Source organism: Elaeis guineensis, chromosome 12 (assembly GCF_000442705.2).
Source record: "Elaeis guineensis isolate ETL-2024a chromosome 12, EG11, whole genome shotgun sequence".
Lineage (NCBI taxonomy): Eukaryota > Viridiplantae > Streptophyta > Magnoliopsida > Arecales > Arecaceae > Elaeis > Elaeis guineensis.
In genome coordinates this window covers 20,838,994-20,864,499 of record NC_026004.2, presented here as the reverse complement: position 1 = coordinate 20,864,499, position 25,506 = coordinate 20,838,994, and the positions used below count along the sequence as shown (strand labels likewise).

At 32.0% G+C, this 25,506-nt stretch overlaps 1 protein-coding gene across 1 annotated transcript in view; it reads left to right on the top strand.

Moving 5' to 3' along the window:
* The window catches only part of LOC105054805 (putative pentatricopeptide repeat-containing protein At1g64310), a 63,040-nt gene that overhangs the window by 6,005 nt on the left and 31,529 nt on the right, over positions 1–25,506 (top strand). Inside the window, exon 2 of the mRNA XM_073247125.1 lies at positions 15,869–16,004. The gene's annotated coding sequence lies outside the window, so the exon portion shown is untranslated. The remainder of the gene's footprint in view (positions 1–15,868; positions 16,005–25,506) is intronic.

Here is a 25,506-nt window from a genome sequence, read left to right as displayed (position 1 = left end):
TGCTTATACTATGCAATGGGTATGATGACTTAACTTTGTCAAGTATGAATAGTTTTTCATCTAAAAGAATCAGAGTGAATCAGATTTTGAATTATATTTTTTTGATCCAGACTTCAACTACCGCACATATAGTATAGAGTTTCTTCATCGCTAGTCTATGCATTAGTGGCTCTACATAAGTATCTTGATTTTTCATGAGAGTTGTTAGAGATAGTCCAATTCTCATATCCATGACCATGTACAGATACTCTTATATAGGTAAGCCCTTCTAGAGATATGTGTAGATTCATATTTTATGAAAAATATCACATCGGATCTCATTCAGAGCTACAGCTCTTTCTAACCACCTCACAAAAATACTAAACACTATAGGGATAGGATAGAGCCTATGACTCCTATATCAAATAAACTATATTTGCTCTCTAATCAATTAATTAGCTTGTTATTACTACATTGAACCTCTTTCAAGAGATCTTCTACCATAGAGGTTGGGTTTCCACTATTGAAAGATATTTTACACCCAAAATCCCATCCCCCTCAATATCTCAAGGATTTAAAAAGCAAGATTTTGATCAGATTTTCTAAAATTTAACACTATTATATCATGCTTTGGTTATCATCTAATAGATTTTTGTCACTTTATATGTCTATTAGTTTTAGAATTTACAAGTTTTTTTTATTAAAATCAATTGCAGCTCTAGAATCATAGTGAATAGATATAGGAGGAATAAGAGTTTGTATCAAAGGAATAGATGACAACAAAATTTTGAGCCTCTCAGCTTCTACGGATGTGATGTCAGGGGCTGTTAACTCTACCTCTATAGTACTTTTAACTATTATAGTTTGCTTTGAAGATTGCCAAAAAAATAGCACTATCACTAAGAGTAAAAATATATCCAGAACTAGACTTAATATCTAAAGAATCAGATATTCAGTTAGCATTACTTCCCTCAAGTATAGTTGGGTAGTCAATAAATCTAAGTCCATAAGAAATGGTATCTTTAAGATACCAGATGACTCTTTTTAAAGCAATCCAATAAGACATACTAGGATTACTGGTATGCTTATTTAATCCGAAAATAGCATAAGCTACATCAGATCTAATTCTATTGACTAGAAATAATAGTGATCCAATGATTTGAGTATATCTTTTTTGATTCACAGAGTTACCAGTATTCTTTACTAATTGAATACTAAGATCATATGGTGTAGACAAAGGTGAATCATTAGAATATCTAAACTTATCTAAGATCATTTGGGTATAATGTGATTGAGTTAGATAATAGAAGTTAAATGATTTGTTAATCTTCATATATAAAATTATATCAGCTTGACCAAGATCTTTCATGTTAAAGTGATTTGATAACAAGTTTTGATATTATTAATTAGATCAATATCCTATGCTAGTATGAGAATATCATCTAGTACATATGGATAAAGAAAAATACATCGATCATCAAATCTCTTATAATATAAATAATTATCAAAGTCATTGATTTGAAAACTACTAGAAAGAATCACAACACTATCAAATTTCTCATGCCATTGCTTAAATGCTTGCTTTAGCCGATATAAGGACTTAACTAGCTTGCAAACTATATTTTCTGGATTAGACATAGAAAAACCTTCAGGCTATCTTATATAAATCTCTTGGTCTAGATCACCATAAAAAAAAATAGTTTTGACACCTATTTGATGAACAAGAAGTTTATGAATAGAAGCCAAAGCCAGAAGAACTCGGATAGTGGCGATATGAGCAATAGGAGAATATATGTCAAAGAAATCAAATCCAGATTTTTGTCCAAAATCTTGACCTATAAGCTGAGTCTTATACTTTTTCATAGACCTATCTATCTCAAGCTTTTTCTTAAAGATCCACTTATATCCTAGAGGTTTGCTTCCAAGAGGTAAATCAATAAGAATCTAGATATTGTTTTCAATGATTGATTCTATCTCACTATTTATAGCCTCCTTCCAGAAAAGAGCTTCAAGAGAGCTCATAGCATCTTGATAAGTTATCGGTATTCCTTCAATCATGAAGGTTATGAAATCTTCATGGAAACTTTTTGTAATTCTAGCTCTCTTACTCCTCCTAAGTTCCAGTAGAAGATTAGGTTCTAAAAGGTTATGATATAATTGAGATGTAGAAGGAAGATTTGATGAAGAGCCAGATTTTGACAAATAATCAGAGATTTGACTAGAAAGATAATTAAGAATTCTAAATCTACAGTTAAACTCAATTTCTTCTAGAGATTTGTCTAATTTAGAATTTGATTCTGAAGAAGACCCTTTTGAATGATACAGAAGATCTTTTTCGATAGCAGATATGAGGCCCAAAGTTATGAGCCAAGCCTCTGGATATTTTTGCCATCTAGCAATTATCCCAAGCCTTGAAATTTTTTAGACTTGAGACTAGAAGCATCATCACTATCCATTCTAAAGGATTTAACAAAGAAAATTAGAGAAGAGAATATGAAGTAAATAAGATACAAAAGAAACCCAAAAATTCTACTCAGTATGTTCATTTGCATGATCTTTAGAACTATTTTAATTTTTAAACTTATTTGATTAAATCCAACAAAATCGATCTAGATAATATATCTAAAATATAGTAAGTAAATTTTCAAGATAATTATATCTACAGAATGCTAATCCAGATTCTAATAGATTAATAAAATATATTCTATTTATTTTGGATTAGCACTTAATTTGTTAGCTCCTTAAACATAATCTAAGGAATTATGCCTCAAACTGTTAGAACACAACTTTTGATATTCCGGATGTAGTCTAAGAAAGCTAACAAATTGTATTATCATCTTTATAGAAAATTAAACAAAATAACTTATAAAAGATCGCTAAACCAAACTTAAAATACAATCGAAAGTGTGTGTAGCACTGTCTTAAGGGGTATTTCCATCCTTCATGCAGCAAATCTAGAAATACCATCTCAAGATATGATCGATACTCTATATGTATGAGCACGACTATGGAGGAGGTTGATGAAGGCTCTTTTAGCACTCAAAAAAAGAGAAAAAAGGATGAATACTTAGAAAGAAGGAAAACTTGAAAGAAAGAAAGATTTATGGACTGTTTGATGGCATACTAGGTTAGGTCGCAAGGGGTCTCACTACAACAAATAAGATAATTAGCTATTCAAAAAAAGCATAGCTAAATATTAAAAAATATCACAAAAGATAACTATGGACATAAAATACATTGGCAAATAAGCATCAGTAAAAGGAGGGTCGTTGATTCCATTTGCTGATATTTATTTTTTTTCATCGACAAATGTTAATTTTTACCGAAGCTTACAAAAAGCATCGTTGATTATTTACCTATGCTTAAAAAAGCATTGGTAAAAAGCCTTTGTAGTGATGCAAAAGTAGTGTAAAAAATAATCAACTTATCTGCACTTAAAAAGCATCGACAAATATATTTAGCGACGTAAATACTTTACCTACGTTAAAATAAGCATCGTAAAAAGTCTATTTTTTGTGATGTGAAATACTCATCAGAAAAATAATTAGCGATGTTGATTAAGTATTGCCAAAATTTTTTATTTTGCGATGCTAATTTTACGTCAAAAAAAATTATTAACGATGTCAATTAAGCATTGATAAATATTCTATAGCATCACCAAAGGGCGTGCCGAGAAGCTGGGATGTGTCGGGATTTTGCATCGCCAAAGCACTTTGCCTACGCTTATTTTGAGTCACTAATTAGCTTGTTGGGCGACATAAAATAGGCATAGGTAAATTCCTTTGGTGACACTAATTAGTGTCGGTAAATATCCATAGCATCGCTAATGGTGGCACACCCGGCATCTCGGCATGCCCCTTAGCGATGCTATGGATCATTTGTCAATGCTAATTAGCATCGCTAAAGAAATTTACCTACACCTTTTTTACATCACTAATTATCCTTTTAACTTTAAAAAAAATTGAATGCTTTCGTTCCAATATTTTATAATTTTTCTTGCAAACCTGTAGACAAATAAATATATACAATATGTACACTATCCTCTTCATTCACACATATGTCAGAATTAAGTTCATTTCACTTTAATAATGACACAATCTATATATATATATATATATATATATATATATATAGCAAAATATTATGTTAATTTTTACAACCACATAGATTGCAAAATAAGTATATATACAATCGTATAAAATATTTATTTATCAATATACATATAAATATAAATATATATATCTATACAAAATTAAACTCCACATGCCAAGCCGTATCACAGACCTGCAATAGATTAGACAATATAAAAAATTAAGTTAGCAAACTAATTATTTATTAAATAATAAAAACATAATGATTGAAAATAATATAAAATAATATAGATTATAGGAGGACATCCATCATCATCATCAGTAGAGTCATGATCATAGGCATCAGTGGGGATGTCGGAGATCGACGGGAGAGGCATGCGATGATATAACTCATCAAGTTTTGTCCCAAACACTTCAAGTTAGGACATAAGCTGAGCATTGACATGCTATAGGGCCACTATCTCCTCATCATGTCTACGGTGCTCCTCCTCATATCTCCTCTCCGCCTCATGCCAATAAGCATCATAAGAAATATGTGATGCTCTAAAGGAGCTGGCGGCCATAACCATATATCTCAACTTCGTAATATAACTGGATCTCCTACCAAGCACCTCATCATAGATATCGTCATCTGTGGATGAGGTGGAGCCCTCAGCGATGGGCTGGGATCGTATATGCATCATCTGATTTTAATTAAAGAAAAAAATAAATATAATCAAAAGACTAAACTTCATAATAAAATTAAAATATAGAACTTAATCAATTAACACTTATATGCCTCTTCCTAGTCCCAGAAAGTCAATCTCCTATCACCCGATGATGGGTCTTCTGGTAGACTTCAATCCACTCCGACAGCTATCCTGTCTCGATGTCCCTCTAAAATTTATGAATATAAGTACACAGACACACCGATATTCTAAAAAATTATTAGAGATATATGTATGTGCATTTACCAGCTCATACTGATGCTGTGCAAATGATTTTGATCCATCACAATGCATGACTGTGAGCCTCGATTAGTTTTCTGTATTTTTTTCATAAAAAAGCCTAATAAGCAAATACATTCAAGATATGAGTGAACATATTACAATACCACATCAATTCAATAATTTATATTTTTATTATATATGATACTTATATCTAGTATGCAGGATCCTTGTACTTGTTGCATAGGAGATCCTAGTCAGGGTATGAAATATTCTTGGGGGTGTCCCACATGCCGCCGCCACCCCTCGTGCATTAAAGACCTCCTTCTAGTGGCTATGAAGCTCATATCTAAATCCCTTAAGCAACCTTCCCATATACTTAAGGATAGCCTCCTGCACGTGCTGGGTATCAATCTTCTCGATATCAAAGTCATACTGCACAAATAATGCACAACATATGAGATTTAAAAAATAAAAATTAACAATTATTAAATTAAATATAAAATAAATAGAAGGATCTGTATTTAAAAAATATAATATAATTTATATTTAGTTATCTATTAATCATCGAGGAGGATCTACTTCTATGGCTTTGTAATTTTCCACCAGTTGAAATCATCAAGAAAGTATACATTCAGAAAATAATGCCAACCCCACAAATGTACGGATCTCTGATGTGGCACTAAAGTGGTAGAATATATCTCGATGGGATGACAACCCTCATCCTCTTCTCAGGATGTGCGGCCTCCTCCACTCCTCCAACTTCTCATTTCTGACATCTCCATGAGTCCACCTAATGACAGTATCAGTTGCAGTAAAATAAAAGCTTAAAATCAATTATTTATACATGATAAAAATTTAAAATAAATTAAATATAAAAAATTATAATATATAAAATCAACCTGTTATGGCAAGAGATGATGTGCATATCTCAATAGATTGCTACTGAGATGAGGAGGTACTGACATCTCTGTGTGGATCCCTCCTATCAGATCATCCTCCTGGTGGCATAAGTTAAAATCAATTATTTATATATGATAAAAATTTAAAATAAATTAAATATAAAAAATTATAATATATAAAATCAATCTGTCATGATAGATGGTGTGCCTGCCTCAGGATGATATGACAGCTGCTGAGATGGAGATGTACCGACATCTCCATGTGGCCCCCTATCAAATCATCCTCCTGATGGCATAGCTTAAAATTAGTTATTTATATATATTAAAATAAATTAAAATAAATTAAATATAAAAAATTATAATATATAAAATCAATCTATCATGGCAAGAGATGATGTGCCTGCCTCAAGATGATGTGACTACTACTGAGAAGGAGATGTACCGACATCTCCGTTTGGGCCCCCTACATGATCGGCCTCCTAGTGGCATGTCTGTATCAAAAATATATTAGAAATAATATAATATAAATAAAAATTACATCAATACTAAATGATATATGAAATATAAGATATATGAGTTTTTTTTTAAAAAATTATATATTATTATTCAATATCTATATCTTTATCAGAAGGATTATCAACATCTTCATCATCATAATTCATCAATATATAATCTTCCTCATCATCATTTATGACATTGTCATCATCATTCTCCGACACGTTTAGATTTAATTCACTGACATCAACATTATCAGGTTGCACATCATCCCTAATCAGAGAAAATGTGCTTCCAATGTCGGCATTGTACTGTCCCAAGTCATCTATTTTTTGTTCTTTCTGAAAGAAATCTTCATCTGTTTCTATCTCAGAACGAACATGTATGTCATAAATATCCCTTGATGCAATTTTTTGTACAACATGCCATTCATCCTTATATCTTGTATCCTTTATGTATGTTACCTGCTTTGCTTGACTAACAAATATGAAAGGATCGGATTGGTACCATGCTCTCGCAAAGTTGATGTTTGTGAAGTATCCATCTTTATGAATATCAGTCCTATTATTGTTGATATCCCACCATTGGCATTTAAACAGGCAAAAAAGTCATTTTGACCCATATCTTAACTATATAATGTCTGTTAGGATACCATAATATTCAATCTCATTATCTCCATTGGTTTCTAACATCAAAATTCTACTATTTTGAGTCTGCCTCTACATATCAAGATCCCTTATATAAAATATCATGCCACGAACAATACATGAGTTGTAACATGAAATCCTAAGATCGAGATGGCATGCCAAATCATATAGTCCTCGATTGCACCATCTTCTTTACTATGATACATTAACATCATCTACAACAACATACATATAAGTTACGATAAATCATCTATGTACATTACATACAATAAAAAATTGAATAAAACTGCTATAATGCTTACACGTTGTCTGAACCAAATTGCAAACTCCCTTTGATGTCGTCTCAAAATATCTCTATTATTTTATCACAATAATATATCTCTATACTCTCTATAATAAATACATGCTTATTATTTATTTTACTTCATGAAAAGTATATAAAGTTGATTATGTAGAAGTACTTACTCTATAAAATGATAGATTTCTTCGTAATTATTTAGTATATAGAAATATATCAGGTCGCACTCTTCTATGTCCATATGTTTGTACTTTCTTTCACTAATAGGAGGAACATTAACCTTAAAAATTGATAATATAGATTTCATGTCAGCCCACTCCCTATCTACATTGCGCTCTTCACAATTGAATTGTATTTCTATATCATTGAGGTACATCAAATAGAATGTAAGATACTCTATGAAAATATATGCTTCCATAATTAATCTTTCTGAACATGCCTTATTTTGCACATATTGTTTCAACTTATACAAGAATCTGTACATACAAAATGATAAAAATAATTCTCAAAAAATACATATAATTAGAATTATAATGGTTATAAATTAAGTAAAAAAATTAATTTTTTTATAATATTATTATCTTTCAATAGGATACATCCATTGGTACTGAACTGGCCAAGAAAGTAAAGCCTTCCTTGGAAGATGAATTGCCAAATGTATCATAATGTCAAAAAATGAGGATGAAAATTTTTTTTCGATCTTACATAAAATTAGGGCAATGTCTGATTGAAACTTCTCAAGTATATCAACTTGGAGTTTCTGACAACATAATTCTTGAAAAAAAATATTCAATTTAATAAGTGCATTCTGTACCTCTAGAGTGGAGAAGCCACGCATCACAATGGGTATAAAATGCTGTATCATAATATGAAAGTCATGACTCTTCATACCCGAGATACTGCCATCTTTCAAGTTCACACATCTTGAAATATTGGAGGCCAAACCATCAGAAAACTTTGCGGTTGGCGTTAAAAATTTTCCACCATCACGGGGCACCAAGTGCAACTCATGTCATAATCCTATTCTTTCTAGGTCTAGCCGAGAATTCGGATTATCTTTTATTTTCCCCTTGATGTTAAGAAGTGTCCCAATAATATTATCACAAATATTCTTCTCAATGTGTATAACATCCAAATTATAATAATGTAGAAGATTTTGCCAATAAGATAATTCAAAAAATATACTCCACTTCATCTAGTTCAACTTTGATTCATTACGCTTTCGCTTGCGACTCCCAGGAACTTTGCTAAATTTGACACTATCAATGATCTCTAATTGTACCAATATGTCATCTCTGCTTATCACACAAGGTGGCCTATGCATCTCTGACTTTTTATTGAAGCATCGATTCTAATAGGTTCTCCAAGAATGATTAGATGGTAAAAATCGATGATGATACATATAGGCATTTTTTCTTCCATGCTTCAATCTAACGGAACAGCTATCACCATTGCAGATTAGACATGTCAAATATCCTTTTGTGCTCCATCCAAATAGGTTGTCATATGTCAGAAAATTATTAATTGTCCACATTATCATCGCATACAATCAAAAAATTTTTTACTGACTGAATCGTATGTTACAACACCAATCTCCCAAAGTTCTCTCAATTCATCGATTAAAGGTCATAGATAAACATCTATCTCATTACTAGGAGCTGTAGATCTAGGAATAAATAGTGATAAAAATATAAATGGCTCTTTCATGTATTTTCATGATGCAATATTATATGGCATTAGCATAATCGGCCACATACTGTAAGCATTGCTCATGATTCTGAATGGATTGAAACTATCAAATGCTAGGTCAAGATGAACGTTAAATGGGTCACTAACAAAATGAGGATATTGTTTGCCAAATTTTCTCTAAACTATAGAGTCAACTGGATGACTAATAATGTTATCCTCAGAAATTCTCATCTTATGATGCTATCTCATTGCCTCGACGGTTCTCGATGATTGAGAAAATCTCTGAAGTCTTGGCGTTAATAGAAAGTATCTTAAAACCTTGTGAGGCCGCTTCTTATCTAGTTCAAAATTTTCAGCATATCTTGACTCACCATATTCTGGACAACAATCTAAATGTCGATGCTCTTTATAAAAAAATGCACAATCATTCTTGCATGCATATATTGGTGTATAACCCAGTCCAAGTTCATGCATATACTTTTTTGCTTTGCCTCTAAATATAATTTTGAAAATTTTTCACCATTTGATAATGCTTCTTTGATTAAGTTCAATATATATTCAAAGGACTTTTGACTCCAACCAAATATGATTTTACCTTGGAGAAGCTTTATCAAGTACTCACGCTTCGAGATCTTCTTACAATTTGGATACAATGGCTCCTTGGCATCTTTCATGAGTTTTTTTAAAATATCCATCATTTGTATTATCCATACTATCAGAAGAATTATTATGAGTATTTTCGTCGGGTACAAAATTATCCTCATGTTGGATAGCATGTACCCCTTCATATAAATCATCTAATATATCAATGATGCCAATTGATCCAGATAGTTGATCCGTATATTGGTCTCTTATGTTAGTAGGTCTACATTCTCCATGCAAATCTCAAATAATATACTTTGGATCCATACTCCAATTCAACAAGTGTTTCAATACTGCATCTGTAGGCTGGAAGTAGTTGTTGTGACATCTCCGACAAAGATATGTAATTCTATTGGGATCATCAACTCTCTTCCATGCAAATCTTATAAAATCCCTAACATCATGTCGGTATTCAGATAAGATAATAGAGTGAATATTCATTCAACTTTTATTGATATTTTCCATCTATCCATGAGAAATGTTCATTATTAAAGTATGTGTTATAAAAAAGATTTTAAAAATACATGATCCTATCCATTTCAACTCAATACTAACAGGTGTGGTCCTATCCCTTTCAAAAAAATAAAAATCTTATTATTATTACTCAATATTTTATCTCATTATTATAAAAATTTTGACCCCATTTTCTCATGGTTCTTCAAGTCTATGATGTGAATATGATGTCTATACACCTTATCCGATACATATCCAGAGAACAGAAGAGAGATAACTGCTGAATACTATATAACAAAATAAAACATCAACTATTCATAATAATAAGATTAAAGCTTTTTCAAACTATCTAAAATTGGGGCATCCAAGAGTCGTTCAACAAATGAACGACTCTTGAACGAAAATCTAAGATTCAATACAATTTAACTACCATCTCTGAACATATATATAGGGATGGATTCCTAATTTATCAAAAAAAGATAACTCTACATTATAATTTTTCTACAAAAATTTTGATAGAGTTTTTTATAAAAAATAGATATTTTTCATATTAAATTATAACAAGCAAAAGCACACAAAATAATATATAAAATATTTAAATTATAACAAACAATAGCAATGTGCATTGTGTCAGTAGAACAATTAAATTAATTAAATATTTTGAAGGACTATAATCAAATTATAAAGTTCAATAGGGACTAAATAGTAACATAAAAAATTTTATGCAATAAATTCCATAATAGGGATTAAACCGTAAATAATTGAGAACTGAGATCAAATATTACAATCTACGGGGTCTAAAATGCAAAAGTGCCACATAACCCAAAATTTGAACCCAAAATCGATGCCCTCCTTCCCAAAATTAGGTCCGATGGCCGATGGGAGACCGACTGCAGTCCTCTTTCTAGCTATTTGGTTCGACTGCTGGCCCCGATCCACAGCCCATGAAGGAGGAGGGCACGCGGGCGTGAAGGAGTCAGTGGCCTCTTTTTTTTGTTGGTTCTTGTTCGAAAAAAAGGGAAGATAGGGGGGAAGCCGCAGGTCGCCGCCTCTTGCTCGGATCACCATCGCCTCTCTGGATAGTGGCTTGAAAAAATTCACATGGGAGAAAAAGGAGGGGGGAGGAGAACACGGCAATGGGAAGGACCGTCGGTCCCTGATTGGTATCCTTCGTCTGTGGAGCCAAAAAAAAAGAGAGAGGACTCCCTCGTCCACCATCGCCCCCTCCCCCTCCCCGACATCCACCATCTGCGACCGCGTTCCCCACAGTTGGCGCCCCCTCTAGTTCAATCTATGTGGGAAAAGATCTTATCTTTGAAGCAGAGCAGAGCAGGGGTGGCCGATGTGTGGTGTGGAGGTAGAGCAGAGCAAAGGAGTTGGCGGTGGGGGGCTGGCATGGCAGTGGCGATGGCGGTGAGGATTGATGGTGAGAGAGAGAGTGAGAGAGCCAACAGAGAGGGGGGAGAGAGGGAAAGCGATTGGTGGGAGATGGGTTCGATGGGGAAAGGAGGAAGAAATAGGAGGGAAGCATTCGACGGGAGACAAAAATGGAGGAGGGAAAAGGTTTCGATGATGCTGACATAGCATTGCTATTTTTTTTTACAAACTATTTGCCGATGCAAAATTTGCATAAGTAAAGAAGACAATTACCTACACAAATGCTGTGCATTGGCAAATGAAGGTAAATAAATATTTTTGTTTTTTTGTAAACTATTTATCGACACTAAATTTGCATAGGTAAATGATCTCTTTACCTATGCAAATTTAGCATCGATAAATATTAAACTATTTACCGATGCTAACATGCATAGGTAAATATGACATTTACCTATGTAAGTATAAAGCATCAGTACTTTGGCTCTTTACCTATGTAAAAATTACGTCAATAAATATTTTTATTTTTTATTTTTTATTTTCATAAAATATTTACTTTCTCCAACCCAACACAGCAGTGGAGGGATACAGAGACTGTCTCAAGCAAGCTGAGTGGGAGAGAGTTGGTGCATTGTGTAGAGCTAGGTAGAGCAAAGTAAAAGGAGAGCAGAGGCGGCGACACGGCGATGGCAGTGGGGATACAAAGATTATCTTGAGTGGGCTAAATTATTTTCTATTTTTTTCTAAATATATTATAATTTTAAAATTTAAAGTCTATCTTCATCATTCATTATCTAAATAATTATCATTAGAGAATCATCACAAAAGATTGTTTTGGTCTAGTAGCCCTAACTATGTCAATCAATAAAATTTAACTTCAACGACTACGAATGACCGCATGATGATCTGATAGATAGAGATCACTGATGGATTCAAAAATTTATAATGATAATCTTGATGATATTTGTAGCATACTATCAAAATTTTACTTCAATCAGACATCATTATCATAGTCAATTTAGCATGAAATGATTTCGATCGTTAAATAAAAAATGAGTGATCAAAAGGTCAAATGACATCCAATTAAGATGATTTTTTGGATAAATAATCTTTGCTACTAATTTAATCATTTATACAGTGATGATCATAAAATTTAAATTGTACGTATATGAACCATTCACATTAAGTAGATATTATAAAAATATAAGTATAATTACTTAAAGACTTTAAGAATGAGTATCAAGAGACATATAGCTTTGGATTGTTTATATACATATGGTTTGAATTTTATGATCATCATTGTACAAATGATCAAAATAGTAGCAAAGATCATTTATCTAAAAAAATTATCTTAATTGGACACCGTTTGTCATTTTTATCACTCATTTTTTATTTAACAATCTAAATCATTTTGTACTAAATTGACCATAATAATGATGTCTGATTGAAGTAAAATTTTGATAGTATGCTATAAATATCATTAAAATTATTGTTATAAATTTTTAAATTCATCGGTGGTCTCTATCTATCAGATCATCATGCAGTCATTCGTGATTGTCGAAATCGAATTTTATTAATTGACATAGCTAGGGCTATCTGATCGAGATTATATTTTATGATGATATTCTAATAATAATTATTTAAGTAATAAATACTGAAGATGGACTTTAAATTCTAAAATTATACCAATAAATTATTTAGATAATGATAAATTATTTATAAAAAATAAAAAAATTAATAAAATAATATTTATCGATATTAAATTAGAATAGACAATGAGGTTAATTACTTACGTAAGATGGAAGCATAGGCAATTAGGCTTATTACCTATCCAAATTTAGTATCGATAAATGGTTTGTCAAAATAAAAAAAATTAATAAAAAAAATCATTTATCGATGCTAAATTTGCATAGGCAACAAGCCTAATTGCCTATGCTTCAATCTTATATAGGTAATTAACCTCATTGCCTACACTAATTTAGTATCAATAAATTATTTATAAAAATAAAAAATTAATAAAAATATAAATCATTTGCTGGTGCTAAATTTGCGTAGGTAATAAGCTTAATTACCTACGCTTCAATCTTGCATAGATAATTAATCTCATTGCCTATGCTAATTTAGCATCAATAAATTATTTATAAAAATAAAAAAATAATAAAAAATAAACTATTTGTTGATGCCAAATTTGCGTAGGTAATAAGTCTAATAAAAAAGCAAACCATTTATCGATGCTAAATTAGCATAGGTAATGAATTAATTATCTATGCAAGGTTAAAACGTAGGTAATTAGGCTTATTGTCTATAAAAATTTAGTATCGATAAATAATTTATCAAAATTAAAAAATTAATTAAAAATATTTATCGATGCTAAATTTGCATAGGTAATAAGCCTAATTGCCTACACTTCGATCTTATGTAGGTAATTAGCCTCATTGTCTATGCTAATTTAATATCGATAAATTATTTATAAAAATATTTAATAAAAAATAAATTATTTATCGATGCTAAGTTAGCATAGGCAATGAGACTAATTACCTACATAAAAAAAAAGCATTAGCAACTGTGCTTATTGCCTATGAAAGTTTATTACCAGCAAATGGTTTGTCAAAATAAAAAAATTAATAAAAAAAATTTATCGATTCTAAATTTACATAGGTAATAAGTCTAATTGTCTACGCTTTCTTCTTGCATAGGTAATTAACCTCATTACCTACGTTAGTTTAGCATCGATAAATTATTTATGAAAATAAAAATTTAATAAAAAAATAAATTATTTGTTGATGCTAAGTTAGCATAGGCAATGAGGTTAATTACCTACATTTGTCGATGCTAAATTTGCATAGGTAATAAGCCTATTTGCCTACGCTTCCATCTAACATAGATAATTAACCTCATTTTCTATGCTAATTTAGCATCGATAAATTATCTATAAAAATAAAAAAATTAATAAAAAAATATTTATCGATGCTAATTTAGCGTAGGTAATGAGGTCAGTTACCTATATAAGTTAGAAGCATCGGCAATTTGGATTATTGCTTATACAACTTTAGCATCAGCAAATGGTTTGCCAAACTTAAAATAATTAAGACCACCCATTATCGATGCTTTGGTTTCATTGCTGATACTAATTTTATGTTGATAATTATAGTTTGCGATGATCTTTTAAAAGCATATCTAATTGTGCCTATTTTACCAATATTTATTTTTTTATGCAGCTAATTATCCTCTTTACCTACGCAAAATTTTGTATAGGTAAATATTACATTAGTAAAACCCCTATTTCTTGTAGTGTCTTTTTATAGCCATCAAATTCTAAACGTTGGGCTAGCTAATATTCAGAAATTAAATAGCCCAAATTAAAACCCTAATGTTCTAAAGGGTTAAAAGCCCGATGATTAAAGCCCAACGTTCTAAAAATTAAGACCCAATGTTCAAAAAATCAAAATAAATAAAATTAAAGGCTCAACATTTTAAAAATTAAAGATATATTAAAACTAAAATAAAATAAACAAATTAAAAAGATTTTGGGTTGGCAATGTGCTAAGCTCACACCTTCGCTCCAATCTAGTCTGGTTTGATACAGTTCGTGTGTGCAAGTATTAAAGATTTTCCTTCAAACCTCCTCAAATGCTCTTAAGGGTTAAGCCAAACCCTTGTATAAAAGGCTCAAGAAATCTATTCATTCCTGATGTGGGACTAAAAGATCTCAAAACTAGATGAAAACACATTTAGAGGGAATTTAATTAAAAAATTTTGAGTTTCCAAATTTGAATTTTCCACCAACAAACTGGTTTCTCTCTTGACTTGACTCCCCCTCTTCCTCTGATCTAGCCACTCCACCTCATCACCGAGAGTCGATCTTGAGCCGACTCTCCCACCTCCTCTAATCTGGCCTCTCCACCTCATCCTCTCTAGTTCTCTTCCCTATCTCCAATGGCCGACATCAACGATAGTGGCGAACGTGGCCGGAGGTGATACTGGCTTTCTATCCTCGATCCAATTGTCGCTCCCTTCCAAGATTAGAAATTTTGCCTTCTTTTTCGCTCTTCATTTTATCACTATTTATTATGGATTTTTAGGACATCAAATTAGGATCTTTAGCTTTTAAACAGGTTCTAGATCAATTAAATATATTCTGATTGATTAATTTATTGTGGGTTTATTTTTTGATCAATCTAAAACTGATTGTTTGACTTTCTTGTATGCAAGCTTTTAATCTTTCATTCTTTTAGTTCACCAATTTTTTGTGATTTGATCTAATTTGGTTAATAGAATCATTTTTTTCTTGAGGGATTATTTCTTTAGTCCTTGATTATACAGTTAGAATACAAATTCTTTGTCTCAGGAATGACATATGCCTTTCCTATAGGGTGATGACAACAACAAATTTTGGATGCTTGTTTTCATGGTTGTCCTATTCAAAAATTAAGAATTTCATGATTGTCATATAGGTGCAGACGTAATGTGAAGTATTAAGCATACTGTGAATAGAAGAAAAATGGATGGTAAGTTCCTACCTTCTAAAATTTATTTTTTTTCCATTAATTATCTCTGTAGCATCTCTCATGGTGGTCTTTTTTCTTCTTCATCTAGATATTATCATCTCTGAGATCATCTACTTTTCATGTTTGATTGAACATGCTTGCAGTGAAAGATGGTTGTATTTCTGAATTATTGATGGCAAGTTTCAAATTTGATGTCATGGTCTTTGATTGAACTAGAGACTCAATTTTTTATTTTATTAAGAGGCAACAAATTGATTGAACTAGAGATATATCTATGTTAATATAATAATATATAAGGTTGAATTTTTTATTTTGTATCAGACGAAGCTCAACTAATATTTTACTTGTATAACTTTTTTAGGTAAATTGTTATTCAATTATTATTGCCATACAATGGGCAAAAGTTGGATCAACAAGCCAAAGTCTAGCAAAGATTGTTTTTGAAGGAGTTTAAAATTGTTGCCCAGCTATGCAATCCAAGAGAGGGGGGGGTGTGAATTAGATTTTTAAAATTTTAAAGTTAATTTAGAATCATAAGGATTAAGTACTAATAAGTAAGTTATGTGTAGTAAGTGATTTAAGCTAAATGTAGAAATGAGAGGCAAGAATGCAAGAAAATAAAGAAATTTAGATAGAGAGCAAATATGTACACCATAAATAAACAAGATTTATAGTGGTTCGGTGCTAACCTTACACCTACATCCACTCTCCAAGCTCCTACTAGAGAATTTAAATCTACTAAAATGTATTCAACAAGAATACAACGTTGGTACCTCCGACTCTAGCTATCCCAAGCTAGAACACTTGTTTCTCAGATACAAGCCAACCCTATACAATCTGATTCAAGATTTGGATCAATCTATCCAAGTTTTGAAACTCTTCCAAAATTAAAGATCAAGACAGAAGCAGAGTATAAGAGTTAATGACAAAGAAATACAAGTTTAGCTTCTTTAATGAGCAAATAAAACTTTAAGTACACTTTACACAATAAGAAAGAAGCTTTTCTGATTTTCTTCAAGATTGTTGAAGACTTGTATGAGCTCTTGAGGGGTTGGTGAGCTTGAAATGAAAGCTTCTTTTGCTTAAAGAGGGCTTTTTGCTTAAAGCTGAAATGAATGCTTGAAAAACTTTCTTTTTTCTCCTCCTTTAACTGCCTTTATATCTTCAATGAATGATAGAGACAAATTTGGGCTGAAATAGAGTCATTGGAGTGCATTAAATAAAATTTAAATATGATCAAAATGAGCTAAAAAATTAGCCGTTACGAAGATTTTTCGTCGCAGGGATCGACTCATAAGGTCGACCTCTGCACAGGGGTCGACTTATAGGGTCGACCTCTGTGGTGTAGAACAGAAAGTCATTATTCTGTATCTTTTGCTTGCACAGCAACAAAGGTCGACTCATAGGATCGTCCCCTTTATGTGTGCCAGCCAAAAATAGCATGCGTTCAGCCCTTTCGACAGGAATCGATCCTAGGGGTCGACCTTTTTCTTTAAACTTGATTTTTTCTCAAAATACACATCCAAAGAATATAAAATTATCTCTAATAGATCATAAATCTTCTGTTCTTACTCTTGAGACTTTCAAATCAGAACTTAATAAAATTATGATTTTATCTCTGAAATATAATAAATCTTTTTCCAAGCCAAAATCATTAGTAATCCCCTCAAATATTTTGTAATCATCAAAATCAATTTATGGAGCAACAATCTCTCCCTTTTTGATGATGATAAAATACTTGAGCAAAAGCAAAATATAACATATATAAAGCATTGATTAAAAATTTTAAATTTGTGAGGATGCATCACTTAAACATTATAACCAATTATTTGAATAAAATACATCATGAGTAGTTTGAAGATTAGTTTTAAAATAGCTTATAAGATTATTTTTTTGATAAATTTGTTTATTGCTCGATTTTATTTCTCTACTCTCTCTTTTTGACAACATCAATTAAGATTACTATTTTTTTTTAAAAAAAAATAAAAAAGACTCCCCCTCACTATGGCAATCATAAAGGATATTTCAATTTGCTCATATAGAAGATATTGTCATTTATAATATTTCATAGTACATATATGAGGTATCTTTTATATCACAAACTTAAGACATTTCAATTGATGCCATTCATAAACATTATTTCAAATGACATTCATAGAAGTTAAAATCATATATATATATATATATATATATATATATATATATATATATATATATATATATATCCAAAATGTGACATATGGGTCACAATATATACGAGTCAAGTTAAAATACATAGGCCATACAAAAGTCATGGATAACAACAAGATAAAAAAAAACTTTTCATGAGATAATCAACCAACAAATACAAAGGCCATAAGCTAGATCCTAGACATAAAAGACTAACTATGCTAGATCTAATAAATATCATGGCTGGAGGCATCAGAAGAGTCAGAGATATGATGAGGAGTTTTACGATTAAAGCCACGGGCATATCCTCGACCACGTCTACCTCAGCCATGGGTAGAAGTACCGGCACGAGCAGAAGGGCGAGAAGGTCCTAGAGCCTGGGAAGCTATGGACTGTGCTAGGAGAGAAAGTCTGATGGTGTCTAATTATTCCAAAGCTCTCGTCAAGGACAGCATCAAGGTATCAATTTGAGTAGAGACAGTCTCACTGGAGCCCCTAATCGTCCTTCTCAAAAAATCAAAGCCACTCTACAAAATACCTCGAAGCCTAGCCATCTCTGCAGACAGGTCGGAGACCTCCATGATGTTCTCTTACGGTTGGGGAAGGGCTAAGGCTAATACCTGCCTCTGTAAATCCAAAACTCTGCCTGTCAGTCTCAGAATATATTCTTTAAGCTCTTCAATTCGTACGGACTAAGCTATAAGTATCTGAAAGATAGTAGAGATATGAGGGATCAAGGTCTGGTCTGAAACAGCCTGAGATATCATCCTCTGAGCAAAATTTGAGGTGGCAAATTGCTGGGATAAAATAGAAGCAACATGCTGGGACATCAACTCAATTTGATCATCTGCAAGTCTGATCTCTGAAAGATCTACTCTGCTCCCAGACTGTGGGACAGAAACATGCCTCCTCGCTGACTCTGAGGGACCAACCTCGTGATTAGACACGAACTGAATATCAGGAGATGCTCTGTGATCATGAGGAGATGAAGATGGTCCCTCCTCCTCTACTCTCTCCTCAATATCCTTCGACCAACTGCCATTAGTCTTTGAAAAACCCATGCGATGCAGTGTGTGGTGGTTGATGGTGTCAGAATGTGACAATCTGGTGATTGCCTCTCCCTCAAAATAGACTCCGAACCTCCTAAAAACTAGGATGAGTATCATACCATAAGGCAGGTGAGCCTTAGACCTATTTATGGTTTCTCTCCTGGCCTCAAACATCAAAACAGGAAGGTTCAAGGGGGTTTCGGTGATCACATGGTACATGATGCAAATATCCCTACCAGATAAGAGGTCATGCCTGCCACTCCTAGGGATAAAAAGTTTGGTAACCATGTGATGCAAAAATCTCATCTCTACTGAAAGAATTCTTGCTTCTAATTTATTTAAATTTTTAGTAAAAATACTCTCTAAAATAATACTTATTTCTTCTTCTTTGATTGGGAGCTCTATATGAGTATAACCTTCACAAGGCAAGTGCAAGATTTATCCCAAATGCAATGGATCAAGAATAATGTTAACACCTTTCACTAAAGATTTTACTGTTCCATTGCAGTAACTTAAATTCAAATAGAATTCTCTGACCAAATCAACATAAGTATTTTTCTTCAAAAGATAGTAAAACTCCCATCCTTGACTTTTAATTTTTGATCCAATAGAGAATCCTTCTTTTTCAAAAAACTTAAAATCTATGTACTTTTTGGATTCTACTTTTTGATTAGAGAGAGGTACCTTGCTTGGACTGAGTGGGGACTGTGAAGAAGCTGGAGTAGGATCTCAAATTGAGGTTGGAGCAGGAGAGGGCTCGGCTGCCATTCTTTTTCTGCACACATCCTCTTCTAATCCACGAAAAGACTTTCTTCTCTGTGGTAGCTTCAATTTGAGAGCCATTTCGAACAACAGAAACTTGCAAACAGCTTAGGAGACCTATGAGAGGTAGAGTGAAAAGAATTTTAGAGAAAAAATAAAGATTTTTAGGGAGATAGACCATCGATTTGGAGACGAGGGTTTTAAGCTAGGATAAGCTTGATCTGTCCCAACGAGGAAGAGAAGGAAAAAGGATTTAGTTTCTAAGAGGATGATTTGAATGGGAAAAATCGATGGGAAGAGGGATTTTAAGAGATTTTTGCGGTTGAGAGAGTGGAGAGGGAGGAGATTTTTGTTTGGTGGGATGAGGAAGACGAAAGGCAAAGGGTCGGCTCATTTACAAAAAGAGATTTCTCAATAAAACAGAGCACCCGATGGGTTTTAATGAAAATTATAAGTTTACCCTGGTGTCAACCCTATGGGTCGACTCATGATTAGAAAAATAAAAAAATGATAGAAAAATTTAGAAAAAATTTGAAACTTGAGAGAAGAGTATCTATTTAAGAGATTGATCAAATGAAGGATAGTTTTGAGCTTTTAAGAAAGGAGAGAAGAGAATTGAGCTCAAAATTTGGTTCAATAAATTTTTGGCAAAAAAAATTTAAAATCAAAAAGATACTTAAGCTGATGGATCAATAGTTTCTAGTTCTCTCCTAATTTCACAAAATCTATCTTCACTTAAGGCCTTGATAAAGATGTTAGCTAATTATTTTTTAGTACTAATATAATTAAGAATTATATTATTATTTTGGATATATTTTCTTATAAAATAATATCTAATTTCAATATGCTTTGATCTAGAATGCTGAATTGGATTTTTAGTTTGATTAATAGTACTAATGTTATCAATTTTATGAAAGTTTCATCGAGTTTGATGCCAAAGTCCTCAAGTTGTTACTTAATTCACAAGATTTGAGCACAGTAACTTTCAGCTACAGTGTATTCAGCCTCGGCCATAGACAGTGCAATCGAATTTTACTTCTTGCTAAACCAAGAGATTAAGTTAATTCCAAAAAATTGACAAGTTCCACTAGTACTTTTTCTATCTAATCTACATCCAGCAAAATCGACATCTGAATATCCTATTAAGTCAATTGATGAGTCCTTAGAATATCATAATCCTAGAGTTTGTGTACCTTTTAAATATCTAAAAATTTTTTTAACTGTATTTAAATGTGATTCTTTTAGATTTGATTGAAAGCAAGCACATAGACAAACACTAAACATAATATCTGGTCTACTAGCAGTTAAATACAATAAAGAACCAATCATGCCTCTATAAAATTTTGAGTCTACATTTTTACCTCTTTCATCTTTGTCAAGCTTACATGATGGGCTCATGGGAGTACCAATTACTTTGGAGCCCTCCATTCTAAATCTTTTGAGTAGTTCTCTTGTGTACTTGCTTTGGGTGATGGAGATCCCTTCCTTTGTTTATTTGATTTGGAGTCCGAGGAAGAATGTAAGTTCTCCCATCATGCTCATCTCAAACTTTCCTTGCATGAGCTTAGCAAAATCTTGACAAAGAGTTTCATCAGTAGATCTAAATATAATGTCATCAACGTATATTTTTATAACTAAGATATCATCATGATTTTTTTAATGAAAAGGATTGTATCTATATTTTCTCTTGAAAAATTATTATCAAGCAAGAATTTACTTAATCTTTCATACCAAGCCCTAGGTGCTTGTTTTAAATCATATAATACTTTGTTTAATTTAAAAACATGATTAGAAAAAGCATGATTTTCAAAATCGGAGGATTGTTCTACATATACTTCTTCAGCAATATAACTATTTAGAAAAATACTTTTGACATCCATTTGAAATAACTTAAAATTCATAAAGCATGCATATGTAAGTAAAAGCCTAATTGCTTCTAATCTAGCAACAGGTGCAAAGGTCTTATCAAAATCAATTTCCTCTTCTTGATTATAACTTTTTACAACTAATCTTGCTTTATTCCTAATTATATTTCTATGTTCATCCAATTTATTCTTATATACCCATTTTGTACCAATTACTGGATAATTTTTAGGTCTTGATACTAAAATCCATATATTATTTCTTTCGAATTGATTAAGTTCTTCTTGTATTGCATTTATCTAATTATAATCTTTTTCAGTTTCATCTATGATTTTAGGTTCAAAATGAGAAACAAATACAAAATGATTGTATGCATCTCTAAGTAAAGAACGAGTTCTTACTCCATGTGTAGGATCACCAATGATTAATTTTTTGGGATGATTGTAATCATACCTCTATTATTTGGGTAGATCATTTGTATCTTGAGGTTGTTTTTATTGTTCTTCACCTTCATCCTCTTGTTTGTTATCGTGTTCTTCTTCATTTTGAATTATTAAGTCTTTTAGGGTGAGCTCCTTCATCCCTTTTATAAGAGGATCTGCATCATCAATACCTTCACTCTTCCTTGAAGGAAGATCATTAGTCTCATCAAAAATAATATGCATTGACTCCTCTATTACTAAAGTTTTTTTGTTGAAAATTCTAAAAGCTTTGTTAGAAGAGGAGTTACCAAGAAAAATAGCTTCATCGGATTTTGCATCAAATTTTTTTAATCTCCCTTTACCATTGTTCAAAACAAAACATCGGCAACCAAAAATATGAAAAAAAATAATGTTTGGTTTTCTTCCTTTCCAAAGCTCATAGGGTGTTTTCTTTAGAATTGGTCTAATTAAAGCACGGTTTAAAATATAACATGCTGTGTTAATTGCTTCCGTCCAAAAGTATCTTGGGAGGTTGCTTTCACATAGCATGGTACGGACCATTTCTTCAAAAGTTCTATTTTTTTTTTCTACTATCCCATTTTGTTGAGATATCCTAGGTGCTGAAAAGTTATGGTCAATACCTTTTTCATCACAAAACTTTTCAAAATCTTGATTTTTAAATTTGATTCCATGATCACTTTGAATATTTGAATTAAAATTTTTTTTTCATTAGTAACTCTTCGATAAAATTTTGAGAACACATGAAAGTTTCATTCTTATGTGCCAAAAAGAAAATCTATGTAAAATGAGAGAAATCATCAATAATTACAAAGCCATATCATTTTTCATCTAAATTGGTAGTTCTAGTGGGTCCAAATAAATTTATGTGCAATAATTCTAATGGCCTAAAAGTTGAAATAATATTTTTAAATTTGAATAAAATTTTTGTTTGTTTACCTAGTTGGCATACATCACAAATTCTATCTTTTTTTAAAATTTATTTTAGGTAAACCGATAATCAATTTCTGTTTAATAAGTTTTGAAAGTGAATGCATGCTAATATGTATAAGCCCACGGTGCCAAAGCCAACTAGTCTCATTAATTTTGACATTCATATTAGAAAATATGTTCCAAAAATCAATCGTCAACCTGTTGATGGTTGAGCAATCTTGTATTGTAATTAATTTATTAATAAATAAAATATATTTTTGATATTTTCATCAGAAGTTTTCATCTTCTAATAAACTCCGTTATTGTGATAAAGTTCTTAGGACTATTTAAGTTCGATGAAGAGAGAATTTATCGATTAGTCTTTAAAACTGTTCAAGACTAAATGATAGGCTGTTAATAAGGACGACAGCTTCTATCGAGCATAGGTCACTGTAGACCATATGGGTTGGTTATCCTCTTAACCAAAGAGTGTGGAGATATTGGTATGGCATACAGATGAGATGTAAGGGTACATCATCATTGAATGTGACCAACTCCAAAGCATTCTACTATCAAGAATATCTCTGATGGGATATAGATATAAGTGTCCCTTAGACCTGAGATCACCTCAGTGACTTGCAAGCAACTCACTATTCTTTGGTACTAGACTAAATGAATTTTTAAATCAGAGATGAAAGACTTCTGGGCACAGTCAAGTACTTACGAAGTCAGAGTGTGATCAAGATGGGATTGACCACTCCAAGAGTTGGAGAAGAATGAGTCGCTGTATTTCAATTTAGCAAAATCTTGACCAGGATAATCCATCAGATGGATTTGATATTTTAAAATATAATATGGACAACCTGATCAGAGTTAACAGTTGAACTCTGAGGTATCCTATGAGTATTTTGATCAAGAGGATGAATTATATGAAAACTATATCCGCATGGGTTCTAAGGATGTTGTTCTACACATTCGACCTATCCGATCGTCGGGTACCATTGCTAGATGGTCACTTTGATTGGTACAAAAATTTATTTCTGAGCTATCAGCTTAGGTTCGGACCTATGAGGTCACACACATTAGAGTTCACGATCCGATCGGATGGTTGATCAACGATTAAGAATCGTTCTAGGCTTAAATGATCAATATGATTGATATTTAACCTAGTGCAAGTATTGCAAGAGGATCGATTAGCAATTTGATTGCTAATTGGCTTAATTTGATTAAGCCAAAGGGCTGAGATTAAGTTTAATTAAATATGATTTAATTAAATTTAGTTTGGGCTGGATTAGATCAAGTTCAATTGATTTATTGGATAAGCCAAGTGCAAGAAAAACTAGTCCTAATTCAATTAGGACTTGGGTCAACCTAATTTTTAATTCGATTAGAAAATTAAATCAGATTTAAATCTAATTTAATCTGATTAAATTAGATTCTTAATTAGATTAAGATCCATTTTAATTGGGTTGATTTAGTTTTAGTTTGATTTAGTTTGAGAAAACCAGATTTGAATAAGACATAGATTGAATCCTAGTAAGACTAGGATTCCACCTTGTGCCAATTTAGCCCCCATGTCCACTCTCTCTTATTTTGTGCGATAAAACTTCTCTCCTAGATCTTCACACATGCCCAAACTTTTCTCTCTTTCTCTCTTACATGAAAAGTGGTTGTAGATCAAGTCAAAGTAGAAATTAGTTTGGATTTCAAATTCTATAAGATAGAGTTTTAGGAAACCAAAACTCTTTCCTTATGACACTGATTTTACCCAAATTTTTTTTGAGTTTTTTATGACTTTTATGGCACATAATATGCTCCCTTTGTTGGTGGTCATGCACAAAAAGAAAGAGGGGGACCTAAGAGTTGGGTACCCTTGTCTTGCCATGTTTGGATAATCCTCGACTAGGTATTTGACCTAGACAAGGACTCTATCATATCTCTCTATTTAAAATAAATTTTTTCATAAAATTTTTGTGAGAAATAAAAAAAAGAGAGACCTTTGGGTGTACAAAATTGAGAGAGAAATAATATTGGGGTGTGGAGATACAATAGACACAAGACTAGGTGTCTAGGTGAGAGCAAAGAGAAGAAGAAGAGGGTCTTCTTCTAGGATTGTTGTGTTCACCTCTTTCCTTCCTTCATCTTGAGTTTTTCGAGAGTGCCTCAGATCTAAAACTTCTTCTTCTACTTCTCATCTTTGAAAGAGTCTTAATCAAGAAGAATGAGGCATCTGATCGACAATCGAAGAAGGATCAGCACAGTACTAGCATACTGTGCTGATTTCCTGGATCAGAACTTCTGATTGTG